Source organism: Glossina fuscipes, unplaced genomic scaffold, assembly GCF_014805625.2.
Source record: "Glossina fuscipes isolate IAEA_lab_2018 unplaced genomic scaffold, Yale_Gfus_2 88, whole genome shotgun sequence".
NCBI classification, from domain to species: domain Eukaryota; kingdom Metazoa; phylum Arthropoda; class Insecta; order Diptera; family Glossinidae; genus Glossina; species Glossina fuscipes.
In genome coordinates, this window is record NW_023998442.1 from 1,726,386 (window position 1) to 1,743,219 (window position 16,834).

A 16,834-nucleotide genomic window follows, 5' to 3' on the forward strand; every position below is an offset into this window, starting at 1 on the left:
AAACTTTCACACTTAAAATTTATGAAAACTATTTGTTTTTTATTTTTTTATTTTTCTCATTTTTATTTGTGTAAAAGAAAATCATAACAATTATTGCAAAGCAAATATGCAAGAAAAGTAAAATATTATACAGAGTTGGAGAGGACACGATGGCAGACACGTAAATGGACTATTATGTAAGATAATTGTCATTCATGCGATATTTGCGGAGCCACAATAATCACCGTGCCATCGACATATATATATATATATATATATATATATGTACATATATACAATTGTAACTGCATATCTGCGTTTTATTTACTTTTCTTATAATACTCTTTTTTTATTTCATTTTATTTTTTTCTTTCACTTAACTGTGGGTGGAATTAAAGCCAAAGGGGGTAGAAAACATGAAAATGTAAATTTATGTTTTATAAAAACGGGAATAATTTAAAATTTATATGTTCTTTACTGCTTCTTCTATATGTCTCACTCTCTCTCTCTCTCTCTCTCTCTCTCTTTCTCTCTCCTTCCAAATATAGATATGCATACTCTTTCTTGTTCGTGTTTGTAGCTGTTCGCATGTATACGTATCTAATAAAATAATGGCACAAGCTCACGTATTCTATCTAGTCTTCCGTCTTTGAAATGCGTAGTTCGAGAAAATAAAAAGAAAAATGGTCTGAAAATACATATCCTTTTACAGGAGGCGAATGTATTTAAATATGCATTAAGAAATTCCTTCGTTTTTATATTCGCGATGAAACATTACGGCTATGTTACATTTCCCACTCACTTTGCAACGTCTTAGAACGCTTATCGTTGTATATCGTATATACAAGTTGCACTCTGCCTAAGAGACGGTCATTCCTGCATGCCTTGAACCGATGCAATGCACACAAGCTCGTCATAAGCGAAATCCCAAGAAGGCGCCATTTTGAAAGTCTTCAAGACACTGGAAAATGCGTTCCACTGCTCTAATTCCTAAGAGAAGTGATAAGTTTTCGCTTACGAGTTTCGAAAACGTTCCTGAGATAGGGATCCAAGGTTTATTATTTAACTATTATTATGTAATTCTTCTTCTTTTGTGCCATTTCGCCAAACTGTTATTGTATTTCTACAACAGAGATTCGGATTTGTTGGGCAGGGCGACAACACCGGGTGGGTATCGGATGGAAGGGACGACAGGAGTGCCTAACATTGGGATACACCTGGTGTTAGTTAAAGTCCCCTGGTTTCCGAGGGTTAAATCGATAAGATATATCAGGGGGGTGCCAAGTGGAGGGACTGGCATGGGTAACATTGGGATACACCTGGTGTTCGCTAATCTCTCCGATTCTCCGACAATTGAGTTAGAAACGGATAGTTATCACTCGAGCAGCGGCACTATGAGAGTTTCATGAGCAGTTTAGTGTTCGAGTGAAAAGCATCCTTCGGAGGGGGTTTTTGCACGGTACGACCAACAATGTCATGAATATAACACAAAATGGGGTTCGACCGCTCAGGAGTATTATTCCGAACCGAGAAATAGTTCACGGAGATGATTCTCGCTAAAGTGGGAAAGTTTTTTTCACCGCAAGTACAACATGGCTGTGCGGTTTGCCCAGAAAGCTGCTGTTCAAATATCAAATATTGGTATTAATCAAATCCGTTCATAAACAAACTCAAAATAATGCTAGGCACGCGCTTGTTCGTCCGTAATCACAAGTAAGTTTTTAATTACATATCTGATATATAGCATAAGATTAGTTCCTTAGTAGGCCCTTTAAGGAAATTAGCCAAGCCCAGCGGCCTCTTGTTGTGTCAACAAAAATTAAAACTTGCTTTGATTCCTAGTCAGCACTCAATCAAGTATAGAAGAACCCAAACCTTATTGGTTATGCGAGTTCTTATTATCAAAAGATCTGGCATCGTCAATGTTGCCATATTCACTTTAGGGTGTTCAAGAATCATTATAAATCACTATAGATTTCTTACATGTTTCTTACTTGATTTATTATGTACATATACACTAGGTAGAAAAATTAGAAAAAGGAAAAAGACAAGTAAAGTAAGGAAAAAAAACAAGACAATGAATCAATTTTTGAATGCTGATAAGAAGGATTAGGAGAACACGTTTTAACATGGTTTCATTTCTTTCCTTGCTGTTTACAATCTACATCTGTAATAATATTTTAAAAAAATAAGCAAGAAAGAATTATTAGGGACTTGGTTCGAATTTCTTACGTGTTGTAGACTTTTTCATCGCTTATCAGTTAGAGAAAATATTGTGATTTTATTTTTTAACTAACTACCGTTTTATCTTATCTAGTACCATTATAAAGATACATGGAAAATGTGGGTAAAAGAAAAGTAGGGGAATCGATTTATCTCTTAACGTAATAGAGAGAGAAATCGATGTTAATCAAACATTTTTACTCATCACGCTGAAGCTATCAAAAGTTTGAAATATTGATTGTCTTTATTTTTTTCTCTTCCAGGCATTACCTGATAAAATATACATTTACGATATAATAACGATCGGTATGCAGCGCCGCCCAATTTACACCTCACCGGTATTCTTCTTTCTTCTTATCATGTCTGTGGGTGATCTCTTGCAAACGCTGAGGTTAAGTTTGCAGATGAAATTTCAAAATGCTTTGGTCCTCCAAGCAAAATTTATAGCGATGTTATTCCAAGCAGACAAAACGTTAAACGGAAGTAGAAAGTCTCTCCTTGAATTTCTTCACTTGTGTCCCCCTTGCGTACATAAGCATTCCAATCCCTTTACAAATAACGAGCGATAAGCGTTACATGTCGAAAGAATGAAAGTCGTTGATTTAACTTTAACCATGAGCTATTGGAAGATACCTAAAAAAAGTCAGGGCCTCTTCCTATTGGGGTTCGTCATATTCTAAATCCATCTCTCTGCAAGCGAACCTGGTTTCAGTCTTTATATTCAAACATATATGCTTGCCCTAGCATCAGATATTGAAATTCCTGCGCCGACGTTTTTGGTTAAGTTACAGTATTAAAGCCTTTGGTTATTGCATCGTACGTAGCAACGGATTTTCTGAAATCGAAATCACGGGAAATATCAGTCCATTAGGCTTTTTCGTTTTTCGAACAGACCTAGCTCTTAGTTGAGTTACTGTTTAAGCGACTTTGTCAAATGAAAACCAATCTATTCTTGCTATTCGCTAGTACGGCTTCACACTCTTACACTACAGAAATATTGCACATATGTCAAGCCATCTACTGTAGGATGGAGCTTCCTCTTTATGGTGTCACACTAAACACCGCTGAGCAGACAACGTCTGTCATGGTTTGCCTGTTAGCAGTCGTATATTTGACATGTTGCTGGCAAGTCCATATGGCTTTCATGCCATCAGCTCTTTTTGAGTAACATATTCTCGTAAGGCCTGAACGCGGCATCTAACGAAATAAGAAACGGTCTTGAGGGGATGTTGCGCTTAATCGATGACTGTGAAAATAAATATTTATTGGGCGTGCACTTCACGTTTTTCTAGCGTGTACGTGCTATTCGCTCAATGCCGTGAAGAGGTAGTATTTTTAGTTGGTATTCGAAATCATTAATGGGCAACGTTCTTTACAGCTGATTAACATAAAATGCTGTTGTAAGAGATAACGATCACAGTAACATTCACCTCAAACTTTTTTTTTTTGTTGGAAGAATAGATAAAGAATGGACAATAGCTTATTGCACAGAAGGAACATGAATTGTAACGGATCAGGAAACGACTTTTGAGTTTTATCTCCACTCGTCCATCTATTCATTCTAAACTTTATATCCCAATTAAAATTTTATCGTGGGAATAAGCATTCATTGAGTTTATAAGGAAAGCCAGCACTTCACGCTGTTTTAATGCTTATGCGGCGTGAAGCCTAATCGCTGACCTTAGTGCCATTAAGAGACAGTATTTTTAGTTTATGTTTGGTATCATTAATGGGCAGCACTATCTACAGCCGATTTAAAATGAAACCGTCTGGTGAGGGATAAAGGTCACTTTTTAGGTAGGGATGGAGTGGAACATGGGTTGTAACGGATTCAGGTCTTATCTGCACTCGCCTTCATTTGGAACTCTATGTTTAAATAAAACTTCTATCGTGGCATTTATTGAGTTATTAGGGATGGGCAACACTTCGCGCTGTTCTAGTGGTCACAGTAACATATTTCGTCTTATTGCCAGGCAGTATCAGTTTTGGCAACTGATTTAACAAACTGTTTCTTAAACGGAAACTGCTATTTATATATAATTCAAAGAGAGAAGTATATTAGCCATAGCTTGCTTGTTCTAGACGATAATCCTTATAAAATTTTTGTTAGCAGCTTAAGGCTTCCTCAAGCTACTGCTATAGACTTTGCCACGAGATTAACTCAAAGAGAGTAGAAACAGCCCTTCGATATATGTGTGCGACTAAGTAAAAGAAAAGTACAAGGAAGTAATTGCTTTTTGCTCTCTTAGTTGTAGTAGGGTGAAAATTTATTTATTGTTCCATAGAGATAATCGTTATATCATCGACATTAACAATTCATTATTATGCTAATTATAAATAAATTAATAATTATTTGTTTAATGATATTATTGCACCTTTTTTTTTTGTATCATTACACATCCAATAATCATTAAAAAAAATGTTTTGCAAAAATTTTCATTTATATTTTTACACTAATAATGATTACATAATTATCTGTATAAGTTCATATGAAAATCGATATTATGATTGAATATAATCATAACAGAAATGATATGAATTGAAAATAAGTGTAAAAGCAAGGGAGTATTCAGGAATATGTCTGCTGTGCATATAAAATAAAACGGAAACAGTTTTACTTACGAATGTATGTGAAAAGTTTACATAATATTTGTCAACACAATAATCATTTGTACGCTTGAATTCAATGGAAATGAAATCAATGGGAAACTAAAACAAATTGCAACGAAAATCCGTATACGTATACGTATACGTATTATTCATGCAAGTAATGAGGGAGTGTAAGTGAAATGGGATTAGAGGTAAAGAGAGGGTTTGATAACTTTAAACGATTTAATATACGTACACATGTACGTTTATGTAAGTAGTTGTGTAAATATGTAAACCCTTAACTTTTCAATTTTAATATGTATTCCGTTGAATTATTGGCATGTGAATGAGTTTGTATATGTATATGTGAACATAGAAATTAGTTTAGTTTCAATTTTTTTCCTTTTCTGATACCATTGCAAACACAAATATATAGACGAAGGTTATTTCCTGATATATGAAATGAAATGTTAAAGAGGGTTATACAGGCACGTTCAGGTCAAATGTGAGAAATGTCAACCGTTAAATACCTTACATCGCCGCAGACCTATATTATCAAAAACAAGTCCATTTCAATCCATTTTTAACAGTCCTCCTCGCTAGCACAAAACATGTTAGTACAGCAAATTGCACTAAAATGTCGCGAAGATAGGCCTGTACGGATTGAATAGGTTGGGAGACAGGCTGGCTTCTGAAGATGATGATATAATAAAACGTAAGATTTTGTAGTTTACTCCTTCAGGGTGTTGTACTTTGTACCATACGTAATTAGTACGTACTTTGTACCTTATTCAGAGTAACTAATGTACCTACGTATGGATCGGTGAACGCAACTACAGCCCTCACAAATACTTTACCATTTCGTACGATTTTTTTTATTGTGCTATTGGGTTCAGAATCGTGTTATGCATCGGTCTCAACTTGCCCGTCCTTCTATCCATCTGATCCCTGTTCGTATATTTTTGTATTCAGTCTACAGATGGCAAGGGCGAACCTATTGAAAATGGATTGAATCGGAAAACTTTTTCCGATTTTCTTAGTGAAAGTATTTCGGGATTTTAAATTAATGTGAACAATTCGGAACTCCCTTCCACATAATAATTCCGATGGCCTAATTTTCAATATTTCATTGTCAAAGCTGGTCCATAATAGAGATATTACGTAGAAATTAACCGATACGAGAGCTTTCATCAACAATAAATATCTATACGACAAATAAGTCTAATTTTTAGTATTTTGTGATGGGAATAAAAATCAACTGCACCGAATTTGGATCACCTACATTAATATAATGGACTTTAATCTGTAAATGGGTTGCCGTGAAAAGTATCCCTTTCCATGAAAATAAAGCACAAGGATTAGTGTATCACCACGAAATGTATAGTTATACTTGACGAGCTGGTGTTTAACGGCCGGCCTTGTCCGACTATAATATTTTTACTTGTTTTAAAACAAAAGTGTTGGAATATAATTTTCTTAGTTATTTTATATTTCTAAACAAAAGTTGGTGAGAAATATTAATCTGACGTAATACGCGAACGTGGAAAACTTCCAATGTGATGGGGGAATTTTTTGAATCTCTTCTATAAAAAAAGTCTCCAAAAAAAGAATGTCTTTATATAATAACAAGGTTTAACTCGTAGCATTTCATTTTGAAAGTTGCTTAGGAGAATTTCCTTCTTTTGCATCACAAGCAGCACGCGATCGAAAGTCTTAAAGAAACTGATCTAGGGCTAATATTAACTCTATTTCCATGGACGTCTTCAGGAAATTAAATATTGTTGGGCACGTGCGTGCTGACTATAGCCTATAAAAGTAAAACTGTACTTTTTGATGATTTTCTGCTATAGTCTCAGGACAATTTATGTCGATGGCTTAAGAGAAAACTTCTTCAAACATTGAAGAACAATGAACATTGCTGAGCTATGTGCTTCAAGCTTCTCGACCTCACGGTGATTTTCCTTACGGATTTGGTTGACGATTCGAACTTAAGATGAATCAATCTTTTCCATGTTGAAAGGTTAACTGTCTAACAGATTTTGAATTCAAACTTTTTGTAGGATTGGGAAAATTACGGCTTTATAACTGATTTTCAATCCTAGCAGCAGTTCTCTCTACCTAGTAACTATTAACTATCTTCCCATTAATTTACAGTTTCCTATAGCGGTACTCTATAAGCACCTAAATCAGCTGATCGGTGTATGATAACGTCTCCATGTTTTTATGCATAATAATTTGCACATATCTAACTTTTGGGCTGCTAACGCGTTGTAGGCAGCTTGTTTCGTGACCTATATAACAATATCAGATTTTCATTAAAGGTCGATAGACCCTATATGTAATGGATAAAGACACTGACTTGTTTGCCATGTCTATAAAACATTCCGATAATGAGACTATACTTAGCAATCATCCCAATCGCAATCATGAAGAAGTGCGGCAGAAAGAACTCTAGGGTCTTACTTACTCAGGCTAATTTGCAGTGATTTTCCGTTATTCTACAAACAGTAGCATAGCATATGTCATAATTATAAGAGAATGTTCCTTATGAATACTAAGTAGCGAAGTGTAGGAGAGTGTGACAATTCAGCTGTCATAAAGCGATCAGCTTTTGTCAATTAAGTTGTGGAACTTAAAAAGGTTCGCCTAATCACACTTCTTCTCCCCTTTTTTGTTTCTATTGTTTTTAAATATTTAAATTTACGGCCATGTTCAACATGATTAGGTGTAAAATTTGCATGTGTATATAATTTTTAATTACATTATCTATGTGTGTATAAATTAATTGGCGTAATATTGTTATCTAAATACAAAATGTAACTGATTTTATATAATAAAATTTAATGAATGCACGGGTAAATAGCAGCCGATGGTGTACACACTTCCCCGGGCCGATTGGTTTTCATTTAAAAAAACAGAGTAAATAAAAGTGTTTCATATAAAAGCCATTTAGGTGCGTATCTAAGCGCAGGGTAGGTGATGACTTTTTAAAATAATTAAAATAAATTTTAATAAAATATGCTATTTAAACATATACGAGAAACAACTAAAACTGCAAATAAATATTTTCTATTTACTCAACAGGCCAGTAAATAATCAAAAAATAAATTGAAAAATTTCTTGATTGTTTAGGGTATTCGATTAAAAAGTGAATAAAGAATGCGGTGAATGGAAAAGGTGTTCTACTCCCTTAATAGTAGTGTGTCAAAAGTACTAACAGGCCATGCGGTTGTATTGGAATTGCATTGCAGACTTGTATTTTCGGGTTATTCAAGCATTTTAATACCCTACAAGAAGGATACGCTAGTACAAGGGATGACTTGAGATAAACTGACTACTTATAATAATGATGGGATCTAAGATTGTCTGTCCGCCTGACATATAGGTCCGTGCTCAACAATGCTGCAGGCCGTAGGTTTTAAGATATTTTGATGAAATTTGATGGATTGACGTGCTCCGGTCTAAAGACGAACGCTCTTGAAATTCCAAAAACCCCCCTCCGCCGCCACTTTCAAATTTTGTTATACAAATAACAGTATCACGGGAAGTTGTGTAGGGCATTTATCGGTAAACCGTGATCAACCTTAGTGTATTTATTTGTTGTTTGCGACTTTTTTAAATATCACTCGGAGTTGTGTGTGTTTGTGTATATTTGAATAACGTTCATTTGGAAAGACTTGTCTCTACCTGATAGTTTTTCAAATAAATTTTTAAAATTTAGTATTTGTGAGTTTATTTATGTTATGTTTAGAAATATTTTTAAAGCGAATTTTTATACAATTAGCTTCAGCTTATATAACATTTTATTTATAATTCTTTTAAGGGAGAACGCGATTGTCACACGTACCATTTTTTCTTTTTTGGAAATTTTATTTCGAAAGTGTTACTTTGGGCTATTTTTTTTATTAACACTTGAAAAATATTGAAAACTAACGATATGAATACGAAACTAAATATTTGTGAAAAGTAAGCTAAATAGGAATGCGTGTCCAATGAATTGCAAAATTTTCATTTCTAAAAGAAGTAAAAGGAATGAATTGAATTGAATAACAAGAATTTTTTAGTGCATATGCGTTCAACTGTTGTGCTCATCTGTGGTTAGTAAGAAAATATGTTTATTTTATTTTTCCAATAATTTGAAATTTCTTATTTATTTTTTCTCGGCTCGGTTCAGCCGAATTAAGTAACATCTTAAGATTCAACTAAAAGAAAAATTTATGACATTATAGAGAAGAATATCGATCAGACGTAACCGAAAAGTTCAAACGAAATACTTCAAGTAGTAAGTTTTTTTTTAATTCAGCCTTTATTAGCAATTAAATAACCATTGGCCAATGCACATTGTAGTTGCATTGGTATAAATCATATACTCAGCTCAGCGGACTATAAGTGAACGTTCAGTCAAAGAGTTAGATATACGCAGTAAGAATATAAAGGAGAAAAGAGATAAGGAGACAGAATAGCTCGGGTGTTTGTAACTGAAGTACAGTACTTTACACTTAAAGAACTAACAGACGGACTTGTGTGTAAGCTGCAAATTTGCGAAAATTATAGGGAAGAACATCGGTCGGGACGCAACAGGAAAGTTCCAAGTAATTAGTTTACAATATTTTTCGGCTTAGAGTATTAACAAACTAAAAAAATTATATTCGGTCGTAACCGAATCTTTTCTACGCATCATGGAGATCCTAAAAAAAAAAAAAGGAAAAAACTAAATTTTCACATTCCATAGTATTGGGTGGTCGCGGCTAACTTTTTTACAAAGTCAGAATAAAAGTGGAAATGTATGTATATGTGTTGTACTCTATGAGTACAAAGCAAAAACCACGGAAAGTAAGTGTTCACGGTTACATACGCGTCTGGGCATTGTAGGCGTGATCTTTGAAAAGTTCGGGTCGCTTTTAAATTCTTTTGACAGAATGTAAGCGATATCTTCGGGAGAAAGTTGCGCAGACGGACATCTGAACGGCAGTGCCTAAGTTGCATTTATATAGTTTATGAGGCTTTTGAATCTTGCTTCTGAGCGTTACAAAGCTTTTGGAAAAGAAAATAAACAATGCTAAATTTTAATATTGAGCAGGCGTGGTCAAGCGTCGCCCATAGGATATACATTCACAATTTTTTCCACTTATCTTTTGTAGTTTAAGAATAATTAGCCAAAAATCCATATTTTATTACTTTTACAAAACTGAGATGACCTCAGTTTATGTGGTGTTTTACGCTTGTCCTTTAACCGGCCAAGTCGTGAAGATCATTTCGAATTTAATTAGCAAAGACACTTACCTAACAGAGCTCTGTTAGGGGTTTGATAAGTTAAATATTTAGAACTAAGATGTAGTTGAATTTGGAAGCCCACTCCATGCAGGAGGGGAATTGTAAAATATATCTGCAGACACTGTGTGAATCCATATGGAAATACTTCCGAAACAAGCTAAACAAATTGAAATTCTGCTTATAGGAAATACTTTTAATAATTTTTTGAAATTTGGGATATTGATGGATATGGAAAAACACTCAAATTTGAGCCTCTAGTGCGGCCATATTAGAAAATGTCGCCTTTATCACGTGAATCTTATTGAAAATACCCGTCGAATGAGAAAAAACAAAATGCACACTTTTCTTTCAGAAACTATTTTTAACAATGTTTCAAAAAAGTATTCGCTTAGGAAAAACACGGACCTTACTGACGTGAACAGAAAACAAGTAAGAAAATTAAATTCGATCGGAACCATATTTTTTATATGCATTATCGTCTAAGAAAGACATAACAAGAAGAGGAGTAAAATTTTCGGGGGCGCAACTGATTTCTTCTATTTTCAAAACAAAAGTTTTTGGCATGTGGGCGTTATAGGCGTGTCCAAATTCTGTGTCAGTTCCAAATTCTTTTGCAAATTTGTCCTTATTTCCGCTAACGGGAGAAAGTTTACCACAAATACTACAAAGTTGCGCAAACAGATTGATGGACAGACGAACAGACGGAGTAGACAAAGTAGAAATTGACGAAGAATTTCCATACTTTATGGAGTTTTTGATGCCGTTTCTACGCTGTATAAAGGTATTGAAAAGAGAATTCATTTTTAGGTAATATTGGGTAGGCGTGGTCAATTTTTTCCTTTTTCGTGCACGGATGCCACGACATCACCCATAGAATATGCGACAAAATTTTTGTGCACTTTTATGCTATAGTTTATAAGTAAAGAGCAAAAGACCAATATTTCATTCCTTTTGAAAGACAAAGCTGTTCTCAGCTTACTTGGTGCTGTGAGCGTGTCCTTCGACCGATTTGGCCGATTTTCAATATCAACCTGTGTGCAAGAATTTCTAATGCTTTTGCCAAATTCGAATTAAACTCTTCATTTTTGCAGCCAAGAAGATGTTTACAGATAGATGGACAGATGGACAGAAGGACATGATTATATTTAATTATATATACTTGATTAAGAAAATAAACGCACTTTTTGGGGTTTCTGAAGCTTCCTTCTGGAAACATTTTGACAAAATGCATATATCTCTCATCCTTCGGTGAAGCGTATAAAAATGCACATAATTTGAAATAAATTTGAAAGAGTACTACAGGTAGATAGAGTAGTATCTGTAAATTCTTTTTGATGCGTCGATATGTTTGTCTAACATATCGAATGGAAACATAATTTATGTGTATTGTTTGAGACTGTGGCCAGCGACTTCAGTGGATGGATATACTCGTTGTATTTAATTTTATTCTTCAATGCTCCAAAACGAGCATTTAAGGCTGAATAACTGTGTTTATAGGTATCCTGAAAGTATTACTAAATTGCATAACTTTCACGATATGCAGCCATTTATGTTCTTTTCTTTCAACCCTATTCACCTATATGGTATAAAATACATCAAACTAATGGTTCCTATAACACTTCCGAGCATTTATATGAATACGTAGCTATAGAAAAGCCGCACCACACATTTGTATGCCTCATATATATACGTACATATATATGGATATAAACGTTTATGTAAATATATAAGTCGGTGCTTGGCTGAGCGTCTACTATGTGCCAAACAATGCAAAACGCCCTTCAATATCCTTAAGCTGATTTTAATTTATCTAACACGGTCGGTCATTGGGAATGTATCGAACTCATATTTTGCACATAATACGCGGGGAATGTATGCCAATTACAAGAAGTGAAGCGAATTCCTGCACAGCAGAAACATTATATTGTAAGTATTGTTTAGTTGGCATCCTACACCTTTCGATGGCGGACAAAGAAGTTAGTTGCTTTAATTCTTTATGAAATCAATTTCTGGTATAACCTGCCCTTGAATTGGGAAAGTCGATAGGCTTCCACCCTATGCTGCCAAGTTTAAGAAAAGGCAGTGAAGCTGATTTTAACCCCGATTACGTTTTATAGTTACATATACCGATAATGAATTATTTTGTGTTTCTAAAAATTTTAATCGAATTCTCCTCAAAACAAAGAAAAATAGAAGATTTCTTGATTGAACTAAATGGTTCTTCCCCTCCTCTCTTCTTATGTGCTAAGATCGACAAGTTTTTATTAAGTGAAAGATTTTATGGACAAGTCATTGGATCCGGAAAGTATAATTTAAAATTATATATTTATTTACGAACAGCACAGTTAAAATATCGATGTTTTCTTTCCATTCCCTACACGCATCTGAAGGCCTTCGACTTGTAGTTAGAACTTTTTTTTGGCCATTTTGTGCATTAAAAAAACGTTGATTGTAAGATAAACCGAGCTTTCCCCTTAAGCGGTAAACTTTTCTAGGTTAAAATCATGGGAATATAGCACAAACTTTTCATAGCTATCACCGTAATGCGAGAATGTCCACATTATGCCAAAATGGTAATGAATTGTCTTCAGTTGTCCTATTCAGCAAATATATACTTGATCAGTATAAAAATCTGAATCAACCTAAGGACATTTCTTCTTCTCCCTGTCCATCTGTGTAATATGTGTCATCAAGGGGTTAGAAGTTTAGCATACAGATTGGTATTGAAAATAGACCAAATTGTTCAAATGACACGCCTAGAATATGAAATGAAATGAAACAAACTCTCCTTTTGTTCTTTATTCATGAACTACAATATGTATACATAAATACAAATTTCAACGTTTATACTATGGGTGGTTTAATGGTACCTGGAGAAAGTTGGCAATAATCGGCTACATCTGTCTAACGATGTAGAATGTCGAAATTTGATATTCTTTGTTACGAATGGTGGGAATAAAAGACTTCTCCATAGCCGAATATAATTTTCCTACTTGGCAAGTTCTTATTCCGCATTTCAACCTCCAACTTTTCCAACTGATAATTAAAAATTTTATTATTTGGTTTTCTAATTATTTTACATATTCACTCCGTTGTACGTCTTACTTACCATAAGTACTCATGACATCCGGTGCTCTTAAATGAAGAAGAAGTGAACGCAGATATAAAGTGAACTATGGAATAATAAGTTAAACAAGAAACGATTCGCTTTCTTACTTCGAGGTTAAGATACAACAGTGACACTAAGACTGCCTGTTTACTGAAGATTGCTCTCGTTGACTTGAGACTCTGGCTTGTTTCTGAGGCTTTCTAACATTTTCATTACAAATTGCCCAGTAATCCTATTAATTTTATTTATAAAAAGAAAAACCAAATCAAACGTTCTTCGTTATTCATGTTTTATTTAAGACTATTCACTGGTTTCGGGACATGACAGATAAGATGAAATGCATAGAATTATTGTTCCTTTGTTTTTGTGAACAGCCGCTCAGGAGCGTCTATATATCGAGTGCTTATAAATGCGGTGGTAGTCAGGGAAAGGGAAAGGGATCGAATGCAGATGTCGTGAGGTATATATCCGATCGGTAAGTGTTATGCCTTTTTAATAACCGAATATTACCTATAGCTGCTGCCATGTGTTTATCGCACTTAAAGTATAGACCACTGCATAAAGAATTGGAACCGGACAGGCTGACTTGGCAGCCACGCTTGTTATCTACATTAAAAAGGTCCAATTAAAATAAATTGAATTTAAGCTAATTGAATCGACCGAAGTGAAATGAATTGAATTAAAGTAAATTTCAATTAAAGTCATTTGAAAGGCATTGGTTTCAAGTCCACGGAATTGAGTCATAGAAATGCTGAACGAAGATTGAAAATCTCTTGTGATTGTTTACGGCTATCCGTGACCTTTACTCATGTATTACTTCTTTCTTAAGGCGTTCGCTTTTACAAAAGGGATGCCTTCTTAATATCCTCTGTTCTTTTTTTCTATACTTCCCTTTTATGTTTGTATAGGTAAGTTTATGTGTAACGATAACACAATGACACAAAATGGTATATCGCACGGCTAATATATATGGTTCAATCATAGGTGTGTGTACAAAGGTTGTTAATGCTGTATGTATGTATGTATGTATGTATATATATATATATATATATATATATATATATATATGTGTGTGTGTGTGTGCATTTAAGTGTTTTTATTTCTGTCTATGCAGGTGTGTCTATGTTCGTGTTTCGAACTATTTATGTGGAGAGTGCAAGCACCGTAATATAAAAAAAAACGGACACTTTGCACCTTTACATCTTTAAATTGCAGATTGTCCTTTGCCATCATTTGGCACCATTGACACTAAACGATAATGGAAGCAGTGGCAGCAATAGCAACAACAACTGCAACAAATGTAGCGGTTCTAAGACTGGTAATATAAACGATAACGCAAAACCAGCAACAACAAGAACGACGGGGATTTCATGCAGTTGTTTTCAGGTGGAAAAAAGCAATAAGCGAAGCAAAAGGCAGTTAGGGTGAAATAGTGCAAAAAAAAAAAAAAAAAACAAAAACCGAACGAAGGGAAAAAAACAAACAGAAGGAAAAACGAAAGTGAAAATAAGAGGTAAACGAAAACAAACTCTTGAAACATTTGCGTTGTTGTCCACTTGTTAGCCAACATCAAGTCTCTATCAATTTCCATATACATATATATATATATATACATAAGTAGTTATATATACATATATATATCAGTCTGGTATGACGACAGTCCGTGTGCCAATACGTGATTGCGTGTGTAACTGTGGATTTTTAACTTTAAGGCTAGAGAGCTCTATTAATCCAATCCTTTTTCAAGCACACTCTGGCAATTTAATGTATATACATATATACATATATATATATATACATATGTATATATACTCGCATGACTGGCATTTTTCTGTATTCTCTAGCCGTTGTTTTTCTTCTCTTCTTGCTTCTCTTTTCGCTACGTGGAAATGCATATTTGCTTATACGATTTTCACACTGATAGCAAGTCATAGAGTTTAAACGTTTCTTCGTAAATGTACTTTTGCCTTTATTCGAGTGTGTGTACATTCATAAAGATATTGTAGTAAATGTACTCGAATGTATAGAGAAAAATTATATGAATTGCATAAGGAATATAAGGACATCGACGTTGACTCCTTTATATAGTAGTTGCCTTAAGGCTGTTTGACTGCACGTCTGGTTGAATGAATGGTTTGTTGTTTGTATGTGTGGCTCATTGGCACCATGTACACTTTATTAACTTTTACGGTGTTACGTTCGTTACGCTTTTCTACTTTGCACACGATGGACAAGGGGGAGGGCGACGATCAATAGTTACGGTAATCATATCCATAGTCATTGTTTTATGACAGAATTAGATATACTTTTATTTACTGTTATTATTATTGTTGTTATTCTTATTGATGTTGTTGTTGTTATTTTACTTTATTCTATCCTCTCTCTACTCTGATAATCTTCTACTAATAATTTTTTTTCTTCTTTCCTTTTTCATTTTTCCATTCATTGGTATAAAACCAATTTCTTGAAAGTTTCCATGGTTTGGCATTCAAAGACTTTAAGTGCTCTTGGATAAAACGAAAGAATTATAAAACTGTTGATATGCTGGGCGAACGATGTATATGTAAATACACTAAAAAGGATGAAAAAGATATTTTTTTTATTACATTCATATGTGAATAAGAGGTAAAAATTTTTTAAATTACTGATGAAAGGAATATTTACAAAAGATGAGATATGATAGACTCTCCCAGCATGTGAACGATGCTAAGTTAATAAATTTATTATAAGATTTTATGCAAATTGAATATAGATCTCTCTTCTCTTCTCTTACTTTTCTTTTTTTATTTCTTTTTAAAAGGTTATTTGCAAGATTGAATACCATTTACTATTGGAAAGCATTTTTAAGTTTTATGCTGCAGCAAGAATTTCTTTTTAGAACCTTAAAGTACACGAAGACATTTATATCGAACTTATGCTCAAGTTTTTCACATGCCCAATGGGGAAAGAGTAGAGTATTTTTCTGACTTTTCTTACAATATTTATTTATTTTTGCAATCTTACTGTTAACGGAATTTGCCAATGCAGATCATCTTGATTGAACTTTCAATTCATTAAGCCTAAAGTGGACTGTCTGTACGTGTTCAACATGTGCACCTGCAATCTTCGGCCAGCTTGCAAGACAATTCTACCTATCTCAGACCAGGTTCTTGTCTAAACACTCTTGTTCCAACAAAGTGTTCGCTACCTGCTGTGACATCTGTGAAGGCGGACCGAAGCAAGTGGGTTGACATATCTTCTGCCTATAATAAATAGAGATTAGATTCTAAAACGTTGCATTGCCGCCTGGTGAAATCTATCTACTTGTGTGTACACATACGTTCGTATTGCAAACGAGCTACCTGCAAGGTAACGCCCTAATAAAGCGTGTGTATCAGATGACAATTTGTGGTAAGTAAGTTTTATGTAAGAGTTTTTCGCACTATACCTTATCAAATGCTTGATATATAAACAAAGAACGATGAGCAACTTCCTTTTTTTTTGGACTTTTTCAACAGTGCCATGAAATTGCCTGAATGCAAAATGATGATGTGAAATTATATTATGCGCATTATTATGGAGAATGGGAATTATTCAGTAGTATTTCAACAGATTTGCAGCAATCCTAAAAATATGCAACGGAAATTATGCTAAAGGTCTACACATTCTTGCTCACTGTGG